Genomic DNA, 22,210 nt, shown 5'->3' on the forward strand with positions numbered 1-22,210 from the left:
TTCTGGTGTGATGTTGTACCAAGGGAATTTATTTTCTGATTATCCGTTCTCTGCTGAAAAACATACCAGTAAGCTTCAAAAAGTCCAAATCCTTCACAGTGCAATTAGCCATATGTCAGTACTTGTAACAGTGTAGTATGAGGTCTTCCTGAGACGTGGGTGTAATGAAAGGCAGTTTCAGGGTTCTTTTAAAAATGAATCACTCCTGGGGCTTCCCTGGTGGCATAGCAGTTAAGATTCCGCCTGCCAATGTAGGGGACACGGGTTCCAGCCCTGGTCCAGGAAGATCCCACATGCTGCAGAGCAACTAAGCCCGTGCGCCACAACTACTGAGCCTGCGCCCTAGAGCCCGCGAGCCGCAACTACTGAGCCTATGCGCCTAGAGCCCGTGCTCCGCAACAGAGAAGCCACTGCAATGAGAAGTGCAAGCACCGCAACGAAGAGTAGCCCCCACTTGCCACAACTAGAGAAAAGCCCGCACACAGCAACAAAGGCCCAGTGCAGCCAAAAATAAAATAAATAAAATGAAATTTTTTTTAAAAACCCACACCATTCACTTTATAAAAACAAACACACAAAATGAATCACTCCAGTGAACTAGGAAGTATGATGGAGCCACTGAACCAACAAGTTCAGGTGGTAGCTCCAAAAGGGCCCTTGAAACACTATCACGGGATTTAGGTTATACTGAATACCACAGAGAAAAGCAGACAGACTCGCCTCATATAATACAACATGCCACCAGACGAAGCGGCAGAGATGATGGGACCCACAAAGCCTATGGCTATGTTACAAATCATCCCCTTCAGTGTCGGATTCCAGGAACTTAGCAAAATGGCCCAAACTGACCTGTCTATCCCCGTGATCACCGTGGCTTCCCCATCTACCTCCCGGGTGTCACAACGCTTAATGTTCACTTCTCCAAACCCCAACCGTCCAGTGTAGCAATTCACAGCATGGACTCTGCAACCAGACTACCTCGGTTAGAACCCCAGCAGTACCACTGATGAGCTGTGTGCTCAGTGAACAAGTTACTTTACTTCTCTTTGTGTCAGCTTCCTCTGTAAAAAATGCAGGTAACAACTGAATGTACCTTATATGGCTCTTAAAAGGATGAAATATACGGATACACAGGTGGTGCTTAGAGCAGGGACTGGCACGTAGTAAACCTCTTCCCCTTCCTCCCAGTCTTCAAGGCCCATCTCTAGATGCCAGGACTCCCCTCTTCCCTTGCATCCTGATCTCCCCACCCCCAGGAAGGTTCTGGACTGAACCTTACTTGAGTCCCCACTGTGGTTGGTCCCCACCGGGTGATGACTCAGGAAAGGACGCCTGTTACTCAGCTTTGTGCTCCTGGCGCCACTGGGCTCATGCCTTGCACGCATCCAGTGCTGAATAAAGGTGCATCAAAAAGACACTGGCACGTGAAACCCACACATGGCAAGCAGAGCAGAAGGAAGAGAGAGGGCTGTAATCCTAGGCAGAAAGACTAGTGCAGGGAAGCACACTGAAAAGAAGTAGAAGAGTGGTATGTATACTGGGCAAATTAACTGTAGTCACCTGAAATGTAGACACCTTTAGTATCTTAAAATGTTAATTAGTCAATTAAACAAAGTTCAGTTGCTTTTATCTTTTTTTTTTTTTTTTTTTTTTTTTTGCGGTACGCGGGCCTCTCACTGTTGTGGCCTCTCCCGTTGTGGAGCACAGGCTCCGGATGCACAGGCTCAGTGGCCGTGGCTCACGGACCCAGCCGCTCCACGGCATGTGGGATCCTCCCGGACCAGGGCACGAACCCATGTCCCCTGCATCGGCAGGCGGACTCTCAATCACTGCGCCACCAGGGAAGCCCAGTTGCTTTTATCTTTAATCCTTCAGAGGAACAGCCTCAAAGGCAGTGACTCTGTAATGTAATGGCAATAACCAAAGTGATATTAACCCAGGACTAAGGAAATCAAATTTAAAGAATGACCTAGCAGTACCTTTGCATTCACGATACCCCAAATTTTAAATTTTAAATGCTGAGATGGACTTGATATTTCTTTTAAAAGTATTTTCACATTTCACACACTAGGTGTTTAGAAAGTAAGTAAATGAATAATGTCATGCCTCTTTTTCAAATTCCTAAGTCTTACAATTTACAGAAACATATAGGAAACTTTTTTTTTTTTTTTTTTTGCGGTACGTGGGCCTCTCACTGTTGTGGCTTCTCCCACTGCGGAACACAGGCTCCGGACGCGCAGGCTCAGCAGCCATGGCTCACGGGCCCAGCCGCTCCGCGACATGTGGGATCTTCCCGGACCAGAGCACGAACCCGTGTCCCCTGCATCGGCAGGTGGACTCTCAACCACTGCGCCACCAGGGAAGCCCAACATTTTTTTAACTGTAAAAAACAGGACTGGTGGCATTCAAAAATCACACCTATAACAAATTAGCCATATTATAGAAATGTATTTGATTGTTTCCTGAAAGCTGTTTCTAAATTTACAAAGTTCCTAGCTCTTAAGAATAGCAGGCCCACAAAGGTATAAATGGAATACAAACACCTGATACAACCAAACCTTTAAGGGGGAAGTGGAAAGAAGGGAATCCCACATTCAGTGAGGTCCTGTGTTACACACCTCCCCTGGGACATTAGTCTGGGCTGCGATAGCTTGACTAACAAGCAAAATGAGAAAAGGTTCCTTTATACAAAGTCAGCATGGTTTTAAAAAATGTATAAGAGGGCTTCCCTGGTGGCGCAGCAGTTGAGAGTCTGCCTGCCGATGCAGGGGACACGGGTTCGTGCCCTGGTCCGGGAAGATCCCACATGCTGCGGAATGGCTGGGCCCGTGAGCCATGGCCGCTGAGCCTGCGTGTCCGGAGCCCGTGCTCCACAACGGGAGAGGCCACAACAGTGAGAGGCCCGCGTACCGCAAAAAAAAAAAAAATGTATAGGAACACTCCAGTACCTGTTTCTACGGCTTCACCGCCAAATATTCCATACTCAGCTTGTATTTCTCCCTGCCCAAGTGAAAATAATCAGGGCTCACCTTATTCTGGGCAAAAATCTCAAGTAGTTTCAAGTCTGGACAATAAGATAAAGAGGCTGATGTCACTTGGGCAATGTCTGTCACTCTCTTTCTCATCCTGTATCCTTCCTCCCCACTCAGGCCTCGGTCCTCCCCCACCCAGTAAAAGGGAAGGACCTGACTGTAGTCATTTACACTGGCTGCCCAACAAACCCAAAGCCCCTGACACACTCATCCACGCTAACAGGAACCCCCCAAAGCAGCACTGCCATTTTCAGCTTCTCAACTGTGAAATTTACTGTTTTCACCACTCTTAAAGTAGTTTCAGGCATCACAAGAAGATGGGGAGTTCGGCGGGGTGGAGGGGCGAGGAGGGGCTTCTGAAGTCACATGAGGCTTCCTAGACAAAGCCTAAGGTAGGGACTCGGTCATTTTCATCATTGTAAACCCACTACCGTGAAGATTGTATCGTGCCTAACAAACGTCTTGTTGAAGGCAAGTACGGCCCAGTCGGATTTAGGACTCTGCAGCGACTGGGTGCTGGAGGAGGGGCAGGGGAGGAAGGTGGCCACTGGGGAGCACAGCCCACTGCTCCGCCCCTGAGTCGCAGCAGGCCTTCTAGACTCAGCACAGGATTCTCTCTGGGGCAGAGCCTGGCCCTCACCCTCACTTCCTCAGACTTACCATAATCTATTCTACCCTCCTTTGGCATCCAGCTACCAAGTGCAAACAACTATTTTACGACAGGGATCTGTTCCATACAGTAATTCTTCTTACATGGGAACACATCCCCTTGTTTGCAGAGCAAGTTCCCCTCCGGGTATGACGGTTCTGACCAGAGGGTCCTCATCGCTGAGCTTCCTGCAAGGCCAGAGCATGGTGACTGCAGATACGGACTCTGGAGCCAGCCAGCCAGCCTGCATTGACTCTCAGCTCTAAACTTGTTAGTTTTAAGACCTTTGACTAGTCACTTAACCTCCCTGCGCTTCTATCTTCTCAGCTGTAAAATGGCAGAAATAAGAGCGAGCACCTACCTGAAAGGGTTGCCATGAAAATCAAAGGAGTTATTAAGGCAGTTTGAACAGTGTCCAGCACATAATGAGCACCAGTTAAATGTAAGCAATTATTATTAAAAGCTTTATCACTTTATATTACCTGAGGGAAAAACCAAAGGACTTTGAATGTGTTTAGAGCAAAGCTACAACCAGGAAGTGACCGTCCTCCTTTCTCCGTCTGTAAATAAGTGCAAGAAATGTTCTGCTTCCCTACAACGAACAAAGCAGGGTGGTGTGCGTAAAATAATGCACTAAATATCCACTGACAAGTTTTAAAGAAGAAGGAAAATTTACTTCTTCTAACCCCTTAAAGATTTTCTACTCAGTGTCAGACAAATAAGTATCTTGCTATGTGTATTTTTCAACCTAAACAATCTTTTCCAAGCCTGGATAACAGGGATTCATAAAAGGCATGGCTGTATTTGATTCATGAGATGTGTTCCTAAAGAACTTACATAATTCAAGACTGATTATCCCCTAGTCTGGGGGTAGAGTGTGGGGAAATGCATCCTCAGAATGCATAAATCTGCAGCCGTGTGCTATATTTTTGCTTTACTGGTGCTTTTTAATATCAGCATTACCTCTAATATTTCTCAGTTGTGCCTCATAAATTGACAGCATGGCATATCATAGTGTTTTATCACATTTCTGTTCCAAAGTTACAGATTTTCAGGATGTTTTTCAGTACCAGTATTAGCATACTTGGATATTTTGAAAGCTATAATAAAGGTTTAAATTATAAGTTAATTTTAAAATAATAACACAAATGTCACCAAAATCCATGAAAAAGTTCTATAAACAACAAGAGTTCACATAATATTGCCAAGGGTTAGTAGGTATTTCTCTTTAAAAGAAAACGTAATGACATTGGGTAACAAAGCATTTTTATAATTCAGTTGACCTGCTGGCTTTGAAAATATGAGATGGCTTGATGCATAACTTGGGGGAACGTGTCTGTTGAAATTTTCCATATAATGTGAAGCTTTTATTATTATTTATGTGTCATTAGTTGAAATTTGCATAATTCAGTTCACATATAATGGGATCACACTGTACTAGGAAATAAATTAGCAGCCTGCCTTCTCTCCTGCTTGGAGATTTAGATCTTGAGCGCGCTGTATCAGGGAGAACTACATAGCACCCTAGCATTTCACGTACTGCACGCACTCACCCTGAAGGAGACGTCGGTCCAAGAGCCCTCGGAACCAAACCACAATACCATAGGATGGGAACAGAACTCCAGATTAAGTATGTGTGTATGTGCACTAGTGTGTGCATGTGTGCCTGTATGTGTGCACGCATGTAACTGCAAAGAGACTGCCCAGTTGTTAAACTATCCCACTGTCAAAGACTCCAGAAAAGACCTCACGTCATCCTCAAGTACTATAATCCAAATTTAAAGCATTTTCCTTGCTTCTCTGAAACACTCTAGAACCTGATTTTGATTATCCTTGTCAGTGGCCTCCCCTTTACCTGCACAAATATTCAAAATATGGCCATAATCAAAACTCCTAAATCATATTTTTTTACATGTAATTCCCATTTTACCACCTAAGTTATAAGCACAGTGTGCTCAAAACGTTGACCTACTTCTCTCTTGATGCACCCAGAATGGTGCCTGGAGACCAAAGGCCACAGTGGAGTTGGCCCCTCCCCTTGCCTCTGGATTCCCAAAGCCCTCAGCTAAAGACAAATGGCTTCACCTCCCCTCAGTCTGTCCAACAGGTAAAACATATGGCTGCATGATTAACTGGCAACATGGGTTATCTGCAGACCAGGTACCTGTCAAAGAATACGATCCATAACTCACTGCTGTTCAATGTCTTCCAAAAGCTCAACTGAGAGAAACCATTTTTAAGAAAGAGTCCATAGATGATGTCCACACATTCCTCTAGATCAGAGTTCCAGTGGGGTGGTCTGGCCTGCAGTGCCTTATTAAACCAGTACAGGGTTTTTTGTTATGAAGTGTTAAGTGCCTTTTAGATGTATCATGCCCTCTCTGGGTCATCCAGGCCTCCACTCCAGCCCCAATCATATACTTACTCATATGCCAGGACCCTAGATTCATTTGGGTGCGTGAGCCCTGCGTTAGATAAAAGCTATCCCTTAGTTAAGCCAGGTGTCCCAGAGTTGGTTACTTGGACCACACTGTTTTATTCCCTGGACAGGCTGTTTTGAATGACGTGAGCAGGCCTAATAAATTTGTTTTATTTATGAAGGGACATTGTCATGGACATTGCTCAGTATTTTATAACATCTTATAAGTCACTGGTTTTGTTTTGCTTCATTTGTTAATCTGATGGACACTGTAGTGCAGGCCACTTCTTCTGTTTGCCTCTTTCCTCTGTGTGCTACAAATCTGAAAGCCACATTTGTGACCTACCTCTTGTAAAGCCTCAAGACGTCCTTTATTTTTCCCAACAGTATCATCTCTATTACTAATATTCTCACTTATTTATTATTTCTTATAGTATTACATGTATTTTTGAAAGCCACTTTATTTTTAGAAGAAGGAGGCTATAACTGATCAAAACAAAAATCCGTTCCCCACCTCTCCTCATAACCTTCAAACCAGCTTTGCCTAATACGTGTCAAAATTTGGACTTGATGGGGGCCCAGGTGTTCCCCTCCCTTCTCACTTTCCAAAGTCGGCCATAGCAGGGTGCAAAGTGAGAGGGGAGGCCGGTGCTGACCCACGATCCCGGGAGCCCCACAGACATAGCACCTTCAGGAAAGGCTGCCCCCTCTGCCTTGCCTGCGGCACAAGCGGTGGGTCCTGGAGCCACTCTGCTCATCGGCTCCGTGCCTCGCCCCCATCCCACAGCCCATGCCTCTCACCCACTTCCCCTGGGCCCAGCTTCCCACTCTGCTATTCATACCCAGGCCTCTACTGTTCCCAGCCCACCTGGCTTCTCTCAGACACATCTCGGGCTGGCTCTGCCAGCCAACCTGGCCCCTCTGGCCTCCTTGCCCCACCTGGACCGTGCAGGTGCCTCCCCCATCACCTGCTCCCAGCCTCACTGGTGAAATTATACATGGTGAAGTGGGCTCAGACTCCCCCCCAACTCCACCCCGCCTTGTCTTCTTCTGGGGGTGTGTGGAGGGGGGTCTCTCTCCTGGGCTCTAACCCACAAAGTCTAGACTCTTCCGGGCATTGTCATCCTCATGTGGGCCCAGTCTTGCCTCCGCTTAGCTCTTCCCAACAGCAGCCTAATTACCTCCCCTTCTCCCCTTCTCCCCCCTCACCTAGCAAACCCAGGAATTCAGTTCTGGAAAATATGAAAAGGAGAATCCCATGTTCACTGCAGAGACTAGCTCTAAAGGGAGAGGCAGAAAAGAGAGCAATGAACTGAGAAATTGCAAGTATTACAGATGTGGCCACACAATCTGAACCTGCTGCAGGGTCACATCACCACTGACAACTACAAGAATCCAACCAACTCCATCTTCCTAGGATGGCTACTGAAAAAACGCCAATGTAAAAACTTTATAGCAAGAATAGCAGATTACTGTAGTCATCTCGATTTTATTAATGGCATTAGCAGTTATAATGACAACTTGTTTTAATCATAAAAGTCATATTCATTGGTAAACTAATCATAGATACATGTACTCACATATAAGAATATAAGAAAAAATAAGTTTATACCAGGAGCCAAGTGAAATAAGGCACATGTGGTCATATATATGTGTACATGAGCATATCTATGAATAACTAGATATCACCTTATCAATGTAATTTCATACACATGCACGTGTACACACGCACACGCCTACTCTAGATGCAATATTATTTCCACAGTGAACAACAACAAAGACCCTTGCTTTTGCTAACCAAGTTCTTAAACAGTTAAATTTGAACCTCGAGATCCACAGTAAACCCATCCTTTTGGCAATTACAATTGCCAGTAAACAACTGTTTGCTTTATGGGTTGCCCTTCCTCATGTCACTCTTTGAATACTGGCCAGCTCAGCATTAGCCACGGCAGGAATCTATCAACACCTTTTGGAATTCTGACCACATTCTCTAAGATATTAATCATCCCTTGCCCCCCTGCTTAGCATCAAAGCAAATTCAGTGAGCATCTTCTCCTTGCAGTGACACAGGGCTTTGAAGCTTGCGGGTCCAGCAGGTTTGCTTCATCTTTTTTACAGACACTGGAATAAAAAAGAATGATGAAAAATATAGAAAAATATACACAAATGAGTATTTGGAACCAGGATATATTGTTCCACTCTGTGCACAGATGTGATGCCATCAGCATTTCTGCTTTCCTCCTTCTGCTCCTGGAATGAATCAGGGAACATCAATACAGTGCACGACAACCCTGAATTTCTTCCATCGTCGCAATTGATCATGAAAATGGTAAAGGTTTTTCATCTGCAAATATTATGGATTTGAGGCCAGATTTTTTTAATCAGCATATCCTGATAAGTAGACTTAACACCAGTTTACTAGGTCTGACACACTAAAATCTTCTGAATCTTTACTATAAAGAAGTCAAATACAGGATAATATGAGTATTTGACTACAGGTCTCTAGAGATCTGGACATCTGCAAAACAGTACAATAGTTATATTCTCAAAATGCTGTAAAAACTCAAACTATACAGATAAACTTCATATAGGAAATATTTCTAAGTGATCTGGTCTCTGAATAAGTCAGTTTTCTTAGCAGGTTTATTATACATAATTACCTAAAGAAAGAGCCTTCAACTTTTCCAGGATACTAATAAACACTCATTTGGGCAAATGTATGGCTTCTTTTAGTAGCTATCATTTAATAAAGACCCTGTTTTAGAAGACGTAATAAAAACACCAGGGTTTGTCTTAGGGTTAAACACTTAACTACAGAAGAAAGAAAATACATGGGGTCTCTGAAAATCAGCTAATAACAAGTCAATTCAAATAACGTTTTTAAACACCTGTTATGTGCCCCGTTCAGAGTCTAACATAGAGGCTGCAAGTGTTGAATAAATTTGTAAGCCATACTTTCCTATATCTTTGAGTATCTTATACTTTTTTGTTGAAAACTGGACACTTTAAATAACATAAAGTGGCAACTCAAAATCAGATTCTCTCTCCTTGCAGGATATGCTTCTGTTGTTGTTACTGCTGTTTGTTTAGTGATGTTTAATTCTGTAAAGTCTCTATTTTTTCGTCACGTGTAGCCACTGAAGTTTCTGCTCAGTTAGCTTAGTGGTCAGCTAATAACTGGACAGAGACTTCCTTAAATGCCCTAAACCAATAAGTGTCCCATCCTTCGCCAAGGGGCTGTGTGTGTGTTGGGCAAGCCTTCAATGCTTCAACAGTTTACAACCTTTCTTAGCCTTTACTCTCTGCTTACTCAGAGCCTCAAGGTCAGCCAGAGGTGAGAATGAGGGCCTCCTCAAGTCTTTCCTGGACATGCTCAGAGCGCTGCCATGTGCACAGTCCTCTAGAGCACCAGGAATACACCAGAGCTTCTCAAAGTCCCTGACGGACCTCCTACTTCCAAGACATTCTTTTTAAGTTTTTTGACCCATTTCTTGTTTGCTCCAACTGGTATCACTGCTGCAGGCAGTTGCAATGATAAATAATTGCTGCTGAGTGTTTTCAGCAGATAGCCTAAGAGGGCTTAGAACACTGGGTGACCTCTGAGCCAGGTCAAATGGTGAGAGTTCCCTAGGGCTAGGGCTTTTGGGGAAGCTCCAAACCTGTCCTTCTCCCTCTAGTGACTACGAGGTTGCTTGTTTTAAAGCTACCATGCATACTACTATATAAAAAATAAACAACAAGGTCCTACTGAATAGCACAGGGAACTATATTCACTATCTTGTTAACAACCTATAATGGAGAAGAATCTGAAAAGTATATACATATACACACATACATACGTATGTGTGTGTGTATATATATATATATATACACACACACACACATAGACACACACACACACATATATACAGCAGAGTGATTCAGGTGTCACTCTGCTGTATACCTGCAACTAACACAACATTGTGAATCAACTATACTTCAAATATATATATAACTTTTAAAAAACAAAGCTACCACAGAGCTAGGGAGAAGGAATGGGAAAATAAAGCAAGTTAATAGAAAACAAAATTCACTGTTCTTACTACAATTCAATCATTTCCCCAAATAAACACTCCTAGGATTACTGCAAGCCTTTAGTTAATTTCTAGAATTTTGAAAAGTTGATTTTGATAATTTTTGCCAGTGTTCTCATTGTTTCTATGGAAAGGCAGATTTCTAGATGTCCTTCTTCTGTCATTCCAGAAGTGCTTCTTAATATAGATTTAAGTTTAAATACATATTTTGTTACAGAAAAATGATAAGATGATCAATAAGAGAGTTTCAAGCAGGACGATACTCTTTCTTCGGATCAGACAGATTCTGGGTAAGAATTTAAAAATAAAGAAAAATGTAAAATTTCTGACCATTATCTTTTAAATGGCTGATAATGGTTAGCAAGTTACTATGATATTTGGATTCTGTTTAAATACATTAAAATGACACCATTTACAATAAACTGGAGACTGTATCCTCTGCATTTACTTAAACCTTTTAAAAAACTGGGTATGACAGTATTAATATGCAAAAGAAACTTTGTTTTCTCAAATTCTTTTAGAGGATACACAAGCAAAAAAGTTTTATCACCACCTTCAAGTCAGCCTTCTAAAAATTACACTTTGACGACATCATACACACATTCAGGAACCTCGGAAACTCCCAGACTGAAGCCCCATGTCCTTTGGCTATGATCAAGGAGCTCCAAAACTAGGTCCCCAGGCTGGATCTCCCACCTGGTCACCCACCACGCCCTCGCCCCAAGCCTCTGCTTCAGCTGCCATCCCTCCCTGTGGGGCAGTGCAGAGTGCAGATCAGAAAGGGAAGGAGTGGACCCGGACCACTGTGCCCACACCATACCTCAAACTCACCAGGGGGTTAAAACTCATTTCTTGATTGATTGGTGAGTATTTGAAGTGAAAACTAAAAAAGGTTTAAAGTAAATGTTCTCAAATATTTTGAGATCTTTCTCTACTAAAAATTTTTAAACGACTCTTAAGTCCTGTACAAAAGGGAAGCTAATACTTTCAAAACATTTTGTCAACTTGTTTTAATTAGTATGGGAGCTATAGTAAAGCTCACTTAAGCATATCTGTCTTAACCTCTGATTTAGTTTATCCTCCCTTATGTTATTTTAGTGTGTGAGACTGTTCCAAAGAGGGTAGCAAGTTGAGTACAAGGAGATTACATTCAGTTAAACATGTTTTTATGCTTTGAGTAGGATTTAAACACAAGGCTTTTCACTCAGACAAACTCAGACAAATCTATCCAAATAAACATGGAAGCCTCACATTCTCCCTCAACCAAAAAACAAAACAACAATGTGCTCTTCAACTATATTTAACAACTTGGGGTTTTAACATTCTCTTAATATGTTGGATTTATTCTCCTAGACTCACTCTTTTCTTACATTCAGTTAAACTCACAAGCCTACCCCGCCTCAAGTTCAAACTAAACAGAAAGCTACAGCCTTCTCTTTTACCCATTTTTAAATTTCCATTCTGGCTCCAACACTCTGACATCAGTAAGAAATCTGTATAAATAATGACTTTAAAGTAGAAAATTCATATTTTTCTCGTCTACCAAAGGCCATGTCAAGACCTAAAAGGACATGGACCCAAAATATGTCTGGTTTAGGCTGAATATCAGGATGAAGATAATGGTTTCATAGTTTTCCCTGAATGTCTCTTAAAAATACCAACATAGGGCTTCCCTGGTGGCGCAGTGGTTGAGAGTCCGCCTGCCGATGCAGGGGACACAGGTTCGTGCCCCAGTCCGGGAAGATCCCACATGCCGCGGAGCGGCTGGGCCCGTGAGCCATGGCCACTGAGCCTGCGCGTCCGGAACCTGTGCTCCGCAACGGGAGAGGCCACAACAGTGAGAGGCCCACGTACCGCAAAAACAAAACAAAACAAAATACCAGAATAGAAATAAGACAATCCCTTGGTTCAGATTCTACAAACACGTCCTGAGCCCACAAGAGGATTCTTTAGTGATCTGCCCAAGTCATTCAGCTGGTAAGGGGCCTTCCCTCTTCCATTCCCACCCACACTGCACACAGATCAATAAAGAACACAGAGCCAGTTTATAAGGAGAGGAGGCAGTGACCAACAGCTTTGTGTAACCAGATCATAGTAAGTAGTTCTATAATTTGGAATAGTGTCTCATTCAAAATTATAGAACTGCTTACTATGATCTGGTTACACAAAAGTTTATTCAATATGGTCAGTGTCCATATTAATCCTCAGAATTATTTAAAGACTAGGTCTACAGAAAGTCAAGTTAAAGAAGCAAGTGCTTAGGGCTTCCCTGGTGGCACAGTGGTTAAGAATCAGCCTGCCAATGCAGGGTACACGGGTTCGAGCCCTGGTCCGGGAAGATCCCACATGCCGCGGAGCAACTAAGCCCATGCGCCACAACTACTGAGCCTGTGCTCCGGAGCTCACGAGCCACAACTACTGAAGCCCGCGGTCCTAGAGCCCGTGCTCCGCAACAAGAGAAGCCACGGCAATGAGAAGCCCGTGCACCGCAATGAAGAGTAGCCCCCACTCGCCGCAACTAGAGAAAGCCCACATGCAGCAATGAAGACCCAACACAGCCAAAAATAAAATAAATGAAATAAATACATTTATTTAAAAAAGCAAGTGTTTACACCCAATTACAATATAAAGGTTTCCCAATCTTTGCACTCCTTAAAAACAAAGATAGACAATGAGGTAAATCTACTCTAGCTAACAGAACTGCTAATTTCAAAAAATAAATAAATAAATAAACCATGAGCAAAGGCTTACTCGTTTCTTAATGAGAATAAAGCAACTTTTTTTGGAAAGCATGTAAAGAAACGGCACTCTATCAGTATGGAGACTATCGAATAGGGCAGCAGAAAGAGCACTGATGTTGAGAAACAGAAGCTCAACCTGCTTCTCCTGAATCCTGTTTGGGTCAACATGCCAACCCCCAAGAAGATTTTTAGGGTTACTACTGTATGTAAATCAATAAACCCCCAGCACAACATGGTTAAATTCATTTCCGTACTCTATCTGTACCCTAAACTAAACTAAATCCTTACACTCCTTTGTTTTCCACGTGCCTTTTCTGTCCTGCTGAACTCCCTGAAAAATATACTCTTTCAGCTCCCCTGCCTTCCCATCAAAATAAACCTGGGAAAATACTTTATAGCAGTGGTCCCCAACCTTTTTGGCACCAGGGACCAGTTTCCTGGAAGACAATTTTTCCATAGATGGTGGGGGGGACTGGTTCAGGCGATAATGCGAGCGATGGGGAGCAATGGGGAGCGGCAGGTGAAGCTTCGCTCACTCATCCACTGCTCACCTCCTGCTGCACGGCCCAGTTCCTAACAGGCCGGGACTGATACCAGTCCACGGCCCGGAGTTTGAGGATCCCTGCTTTACAGCAATCCTTCCCACACTGGCCGTCCCTCTGCTGTGATGTAGGGAGAAAAGACAAAGCTTTTGCCTGTGGGCCACACCACTCAGCCTATTTCTAAAATGATGCATCAGCAACCAACAAGCAACTTATAGAATCTGTTGCAACAAGGAAAGACTTGTCAAAGGAGAGGCGTGTCTAAGTCTTATACAGACCTCAGTAAAAGTGAAAATGAAACTCAAAAATAAATTATGTCTATGTCCAAGCCCAGTAGTTCACCATATATACACACTCAACACAGCTGTTATAATATGACTTGTTTTCAGGAGAGCATGCCATAAAAGTTCCTACTGCAGAGGAAGCTCGACATTTAGAGCCCAGTGATATATTAAGCCAATGATGTCATTATAACTAGACATTCATTCCTTTTCCAATTACTAACTTTTGTGGAACACAGATATAATTTCATAGTATGACTATTTTCAAAGACTCAAAACTATTCATTTCTAGGCTTCCCTGGAGGCACAGTGGTTAAGAATCCACTTGCCAATGCAGGCGACACGGGTTCAAGCCCTGGTCCGGGAAGATCCCACATGCCACGGAGCAACTAAGCCCATGCACCACAGCTACTGAGCCTGCACTCTAGAGCCTGCGAGCCACAACTACTGAGCCCGCAAACCTAGAGCCCGTGCTCCACAAGAGAAGCCGCCTCAATGAGAAGCCCGAGCACCTCAACAAAGAGCAGCCCCAGCTCGCCGCAACTAAAGAAAGCCTGCACGCAGCAACTAAGACCCAACGCAGCCAAAAATAAAATAAAATAAATAAATTTATTAAAAAACACGATTCATTTCTAAACTATTCATTTCTAAACTCATTTATAAAAGAGTTACCAAAAATATCCAGAAGGGATTCCCTGGTGGCACAGTGGTTGAGAATCTGCCTGCCAATGCAGGGGACATGGGTTCGAGCCCTGGTCTGGGAAGGTCCCACATGCCGCAGAGCAACTGGGCCCGTGAGCCACAACTACTGAGCCTGCGCATCTGGAGCCTGTGCTCCGCAACAAGAGAGGCCGCGTTAGTGAGAGGCCCGCGCACTGCGATGAAGAGTGGCCCCACCTCGCCGCGACTAGAGAAAGCCCTCGCACAGAAACGAAGACCCAACACAGCCAAAAATATCGAGAAATTTGTCTTTTGCCATAAGAGAATTTGTCCAGTTAAATATAGTTCTATTAAAATATATAAATATATACAAATGTATATGATTATATTGCATATGAATTCTAAACAGTTTTTCCAAATCTGTCAAGAGAAAAACATTTCAAATTAATTCTTTAAAAATTCTTCCAAGTCATCTTTAGATCACATATCTCATGGAACATTAAAAAATAAATTATGAGGAAAACTGATATATTCCAAAGTCAAAAATTTCAAATCTGACTATCTCAAAGAGGAGGCTTGTTTTTAATCGACCAAATCCCAAGAAAAACAATGATTTTAAAAAACACATCCATACATTTACATAAACACACTGATACAGATACATACCCAGTATCACGTGCCTGAAGAAGTTATTTTGATAAAATCCATAATACGGTTTGGTACATTCACAATTCTTTAAACCTTTAAAACGCAAAATGTGAAAGGGAGGTAAGGAAACAACTGAAAGTCTTAAGTAAGCATTCCACGTGCTTTTACAACACAAACTCCCACTCCATAGGACCCTAGAGGCAGATAAAGAGCAGAAAGGCCTGAAGTGAACGCAGATACAAACTAAAGAAAGTGTGATTACAGATACAGGCACACCAGTGTAAATCATGAAGTACAACAGGCCAAGAGTAAGGCTCTGTTAATCAAATGGTTAACATCACAATACAGTCTGCGGTTATAATGAAACCTGGGGACAGATGATTCACAGATCACAACAAAACCATACACAAGTCAGCTCTCCTTAGGCTGGTGAAAGCATCCTCCCAAAGGCTTCAGCCTCCACAGTCCTTCCCCACAGTGGGGTCAGAAACTCTAGAAGGAGCTCACTCAAGGAGTTGGGCTTGCCCTGAGACCAGCAGGTGAGCACTGCATATTCTCTGGGAAAATCCACATAGCGAGAGCTCCCAGACCTGAACTTGTAGAGAAACTAAAGGCTCCCCCAAGGAAGCAGAATAAGGATTTTGGAAGAGTAACATTCACTTCAAACTCTGTGGGGCAAAGCCCAGGTTGGCCCTGGGTTCTTTCAACAAATCGGAGTGTGCATTCATCACTAAGGGAAGCAGCCACACCACCACATGACAAACAAAAAACAAACACCCAACTAGAAAACACTAAAAAACCCCAAATCATGACACAACCATTTGCTTTTTCAAACAGATCTATGGTTTTTTTGCAAAGAGTTAGTCACAAACAATAACATGTTATCCTCGTTTTCCACAGATAAGAATAGTTGGGGTCAGAAAGGTTCATCAGCCTTGCAAAATGGCAGACCTCAAGCTATGACCTGTGTCTCTCAAATCTCACACTCTTTAAACAAGCAATGCGTTTGGGAACCTCTTCCAAGCCACAGACATTTGAGAAGCACAGGGCAGACTGGATCAGCGTGACACACAGGGTGCAAATAAACTCTTGGTTCAATTCAGTACCACATTCTCATTTTACTAACACAGAAATGTAATTTCAGCACAAGTGCCAGAAAGAGAAAAGTGAGAACTTTCTTATGATTCAGGATTTAAGTTCATTATCACAAGGAAGTTATGGGTAATTTAGCCTTAAGAGGCCTCAGTTTGTAACAGAGGCGATAAGTAAATAACAAGCCTTTATCTACAAGTTTCAAAGTCCTTGGAACTGGCTCGAATAAAAACCGCAGGGGATTTTAGGAATGCGCAGGAAATGACAGGTGTTGAGCACAGGAGCTTCAGCTGTCAACCAGACAACAGTGGTCAGGGAGTAGGTCAAGGAGGGCGGCAGGAACTGTAACCAATTCCGAGAAACAGAGCTTTGCAAATTAAATACAAAAAGGAAACAGACCCTCACAAATGTAACAGCATTACTGTGCACTGATACCCAAATGAACTCAGTCACTACCCTGATGCCAGGCCCAAACTGCTTTTCCTACAAGTAATTTCACAGACAACTTTCTCCACTCTCCCCTTTCTCTTGAGGTTCTATCTCTATGTGGATGTTCTGTGATCATACAAAATTGTAACATGTCTAATCAGCAACACCTTAAACAAGGCAAAAAGATAAACAATAAGCCAGGGGAAACATATGTCAAAAAGTATCCTAAATATAAAAAGACCTTGTTTAGAACAATGAGAATACAACTATCCCATTAGTAAAATGGACAAAAATCACAAACGGAAAAAATACAAATGAACCATATACATTTAAAAAGACATTCATTTGGCTGGCAATAAATGCAGATAAAAATTACAGCGAGATGTGATTTTTCATCTATCTGATTGGCAAAGGTGAAAATGGCTATCAAAATCCCTGTGGAAGGGTGAGAAGAAAGAAGCACTCCATGCAGGGCCAGCATTAGTGGAAACAGGGAAACCCTTTCTGGAAAGCGGTTTGGCAACATGTATCAAAGCCTTGAAAGTCACACGCCTGCTGACCAGTGATCTCACTTCTAGGACTGTAGCCTAAAGAAGATAATCGCATCCTCACTATGAACTGTGATCCATTAAGAACAGGAAGTGTCAGTTCAAATGTTCACTATCGCCACAATCCCAAGACCAGGAAGTCCTCGTGTCATAACGAGAAGGATCAGATTGACAGGAGCATACGACCAGGAGCGTACGACGTGTCAGCTAAGTGCTTCCTTGGTCAAGTGTTTTCTTGTTTCACAAATTCAATTTCAGTTCAAGTACCAGAATAATAAGCATGAGGCCTTCTAAAAGTAATTTAAATAGCCCTATTGCCTCCTTAATGGTTTTATACTAAATTTAAGCCCTCTACTTAAATACTTGTTCATTATTCATACACATGTCTGCGTATCAGTCAAGATGGAGCCAGTATCACATAGGATCCAACTGCCACAGCAGGGTCAGGCACATCTCTCGGACACGAGTGTGCCTTTTCTGCAAAAAGGGAAGGAGGCTTCCCTGGAGCTCAATGCCACCATCCTCCAATGCAGACCGCAGACGGCTAGGTGTCCCGCTTGGCTTCCAGTCAGCACTCCATAAAGGGAGTCAGCATCATCACTGTTCCTGTCGCTGGCAACAGCTTCTCCTCCTTCCTATGGGTCCATGGGTTCTGTAGCCCCAACACACCTACCATCCAGGTATCTTACCTAATTTCCTACTGAACTGCAACACATCGTCGGCATTTGTAAAACTAAATGCCTAATACAGTGGAACCATATCATTATAGGGCTAACGTTAACTCCAACATATAAGCACTGCCCAATAAGAACAGATCTGAGGAGTTGGAAACAGAAGAATTCTTGGAGCTGCCCTGTGTATCAGACGTGCTCGTTTCTGCCTCTACCACGGAAGCATGCTTCCCGTTTCCCAGTGTCAGGCTCTCTCCATGGCTTCTGGCAGCACTGTGTCTGTTCGTTAACAACAGTCACCAAGCATCCCAGACTCAGCCTCTCAGATTACAGACTGCACCTGCTGCCAATCAAAAATAGCCAGACCTCGGGCTTCCCTGGTGGTGCAGTGGTTGACAGTCTGCCTGCCGATGCAGGGGACACGGGTTCGTGCCCCGGTCCGGGAAGATTCCACATGCCGCGGAGCAGCTGGGCCCGTGAGCCATGGCCACTGAGCCTGCGCGTCTGGAGCCTGTGCTCCACAACGGGAGAGGCCACAACAGAGGCCCGCGTACCAGGAAAAAAAAAAAAAAAAAAGTCATTTGTTTTCTATAGGTGTCCTTTCTCCCCCTCTCCTACTCTAAGAAGCCACTCATTTTCCTAGAAGTGCCCTTCTCCCCTCCCCTTCACCTATTAAGATGGTATATAAGCCACAAATTATAACCACCCCTTTGAGTCACATTTCTTCTGTGAGTAAATCTGTCTTTTCTCTTGCTGCTCTGTCTTTTGTCAGTTTAATTTGCAGGCCCCAAATCCATAAGCCTAAGAGGGTAAAGTTTTTCCTCCCTGACAATTTAATTCAGTGAAATACACTGCACTATATGTGCATATGAGAACCATGCTAACATTTTTATTAATTATTCTAAACAGTTATAAGATTAACAGTTAACACTTCATTTTTAGGTTTTCCTCTTCCTTCACTTTTCTTTAAATTTCCTCTTAATATCTTTCATTTCTAATTCTTATTGTTTTCAAGTATTATCCTCTTAAGTATAATTTAGCAGAAATAATTTGTTTTTTCTTTCTACTTCTGATAAATCAGAACATATAATTATTAAGTATTAAAAATGCTACTTATTTTTTGCCAGTTTATAAAAACCTCTCAAATACAATCAAGCTAAAGCATCCTGTTGATTAAATAAAGCAAGTTACTATTTCACCAACCACTGAGAAGTGGAAGCCTTCTGAAACACACAGATTTAAAACACATAGTCAGGGCTTCCCTGGTGGCGCAGTGGTTGAGAGTCCGCCTGCCGATGCAGGGGACACGGGTTCGTGCCCCGGTCTGGGAGGATCCCACATACCACGGAGCGGCTAGACTCGTGAGCCATGGCCGCTGAGCCTGCGTCCCGAGCCTGTGCTCCGCAACGGGAGAGGCCACAACCGTGAAAGGCCCGCGTACACGCCAAAACAAAACAAAACAAACAAACAAAAAAACCACATAGTCACTTTGTAGAAAACAATGACATCCCCCCTCACCAGTTTATCATTTGTTTCTGTTTTTTTTTTTGCGGTAGTACGCGGGCCTCTCACTGTTGTGGCCCCTCCCGTTGCGGAGCACAGGCTCCGGACGCACAGGCTCAGCGACCGTGGCTCATGGGCCCAGCCACTCCGCGGCATGTGGGATCCTCCTGGACCGGGGCACGAGCCCGTGTCCCCTGCATCGGCAGGCGGACTCTCAACCACTGTGCCACCAGGGAAGCCCCAGTTTATCGTTTTAAAACTGATTCGATGAGGATAAAAATAAAATGACAAAGATAATTAGTCCAACCTGGCACAGAGACAGATACTCTTCTACCAAGATATGAAAAATAAACCACAGGGACAGCCCCTCCCTCCAGAGAAAGTCCTTCTGCTCAGATGGCCCCAAGTCCTCCCTTGGCGTTAGGTTCTCTGAAGTTCACCTCAATTAGCTAACCTCCCATGGCTCGCAAAGCATCAGGATGCTGGTGCCCACAAATTAGGACGGACTTTCCAAACAGCAGCCTTGGGTGCTGTGACACTTTCATCTTGCTGTGCAGAAAGGCAGTGTGTGCAGTGTGCCCACTACTTTACTGAAAAATCACAATCAACAGTCTGCAACAAGTTGTACCACCAAACCTTGATTAGCTGTATTAAAAGGAAGATTGCCAAAAGATACTCATTCTGTTAAAATATACAATAACTTTACAAGCTTGCCAACAACGTATGATTATCCCCCTTGGCAGGCTCAGCTGACCATGCCTTTGCTTATAAACCTCAGGGATGGTTCTGCACTGGTGACGAAAACATCCAGATTTGACTGTCTGGCCCCACTCCCTTTCCAGTCCCATGTCCTACCACCGTACCTCAAACCAGCCACAGACTCCTGGCAGCAACCAGAACTCAAGGCTCTTTCCCACCACCTCCTGCTGAAACATCCTTCCTCTGCTTTCAGAGCTAACTGCGTCTCTTCCTGCAGCACTCAGCTCAAATGTCCCCTCTTCGAGGAAATGAGTCCTTTCTTCCACTGGGCACCCATAGCTCATTATCACACCTCCCGATGTTTGTATGTCTCTGTCCCAGCTCCACCATAAGCCCAGGGGGGTGCAGATTCTGAGGCCTCCAAGTATAATTCGACATTACACTTCCAGTCATAGAAGACAGTAGGCACATAATAAATGTTTAGTAAATGCATGAGTGCATACATGAACAAAATAGTGAATGAGCAAACGAAAGCACAAGCTAATGAATGAACTTTCAAGTTGTTACCTGGGGAGAGAGGAGGGTCTTTTGTTTACTTCTCAATAATATTAAGCCCCGGCTCATCCCGAAAGAACACCCTCAGTGCCTCACCTCCTCTGAGCTACCCTTCACTTCCACGTGCTCAGTTCACTTGCCCCTGTCCTCAGACACAATCCCCAGCTTTAATCCAGTATGTGACCAGCTCACAAGCTCCTGCTCTTTATTCCACAGCTGCCCTTGTGTAGTACACGCAATAACCTACTTGCACTTATTTCCATAAAGACTCCCAACTAGACCGTAAGCCCCCGGGCCCAATTCTTCTGTCCTTGTAATGCCAGAGCCTGACACAGTGCCTGACAAATAGCAGGCACTCAAAACATATGAGATGGATAAATAAATGAATGAAGAAAGGAAGAGGAAACTGTTCTCACGCTATGTTTTTAACTTTTTTCTTTTGGCTAAATCATCTGATTTTTCAAACTATGATCAGAGAGAGATGATGAGGGAAGAAGAGAAGACCCTGTATAGTCAAATCAATGCCTGAATAAGAACCTGTATGATACCACAGTCTTTTTCTATATTAACACAGAAACCATCTTACTGTCTCTCAGTGTCTGTTTTCAACAGAATAGTTTAACAAGCTTTGTAATTGGATAAGGCTGAACAAATCACAAAACTTATAAAAGATATTGTTGATGGTGTCCATATCTGCCAGACCCTATGCCAAGATCTTTCATATACACTGTTTTTCTTAATCTGCAAAAACATTCCAAAGGGTTGCATTTAGAAAATGAAGGCTGAAAGAGGTTAAGTCACTTGCCCCAAAGTCACTCTGCCAGTAAGTTGTGGCACCTTGGGTTACACCTAGGTCTATTGAAACAGCATGCTCTTTGACTAAAACTTTAAAAATTCTAGGCCTTACTTCTTAAGATTAGAATAATGGTGCAGACAGAATTTCAAAGGCTTATGCTTTCATCTTCACTAACTATCACCAGTTGCTAAAATGTCATTCACCATTATTAGGTACTTTGTTGAATCCTTGTGAGCCAGCAAATCACTAGAGAGCACAGGGGAAATAAATGCAGCCTTCGAAAAGCGTGGCAGCATCTGCTCCAGGCTCTTGATCCACATGGGGCCTTCCTACTGCTGCTACATTGGGGGGTATCAGCAATTCTCCAGCATGCCTTTAAAACAATAAGAACTAGGAACTGAAGAGGCTGTGGGGAAAGGGCACTCTGGCCACAGCCCTTCCACAGGGCAATCTGTAAGCATGTATTCATTAAAAGTCATAAAAATGTGCATATTCTTTGACACAGCAAGTCTACAGGTAAGAATTTATCTTAAAGAAGTAACTGAATAATGCCCAGAGATGTACAAATAAGAACTTAAAGATCAAACAACAGCAGAATGATCAGTTTATCCAAGATGCAGACATAAGATGGCATATGAGGCAATCATTAAAAATAGTGATGCACCTGCATTTACCGCTCTGCTAAAATGTCCACAAAATATTACACGTGTTAAAAGCAGATTATAAAATATATGATCTGATCTTTTTTTCCCCTGAAAACTGTATATGTACTTTTAAAAGTCTGTAAGAAAAAAATTTAAAAGGCTATAAGAATATGTATCACAATGGTGATCTAAGTGGTAGGATTACATGCTTGACTAGAAAGTCAAAGA

General features: G+C 43.3%; 1 protein-coding gene across 2 annotated transcripts in view; it reads right to left on the reverse strand.

The window, feature by feature from the left end:
* Positions 1-22,210, reverse strand: part of HECA (hdc homolog, cell cycle regulator) — a 42,355-nt gene that overhangs the window by 14,352 nt on the left and 5,793 nt on the right. The gene's annotated exons all lie outside the window — the stretch shown is intronic.

The sequence above is a fragment of the Lagenorhynchus albirostris genome, chromosome 12, assembly GCF_949774975.1.
Source record: "Lagenorhynchus albirostris chromosome 12, mLagAlb1.1, whole genome shotgun sequence".
In the NCBI taxonomy this organism is placed as follows: domain Eukaryota; kingdom Metazoa; phylum Chordata; class Mammalia; order Artiodactyla; family Delphinidae; genus Lagenorhynchus; species Lagenorhynchus albirostris.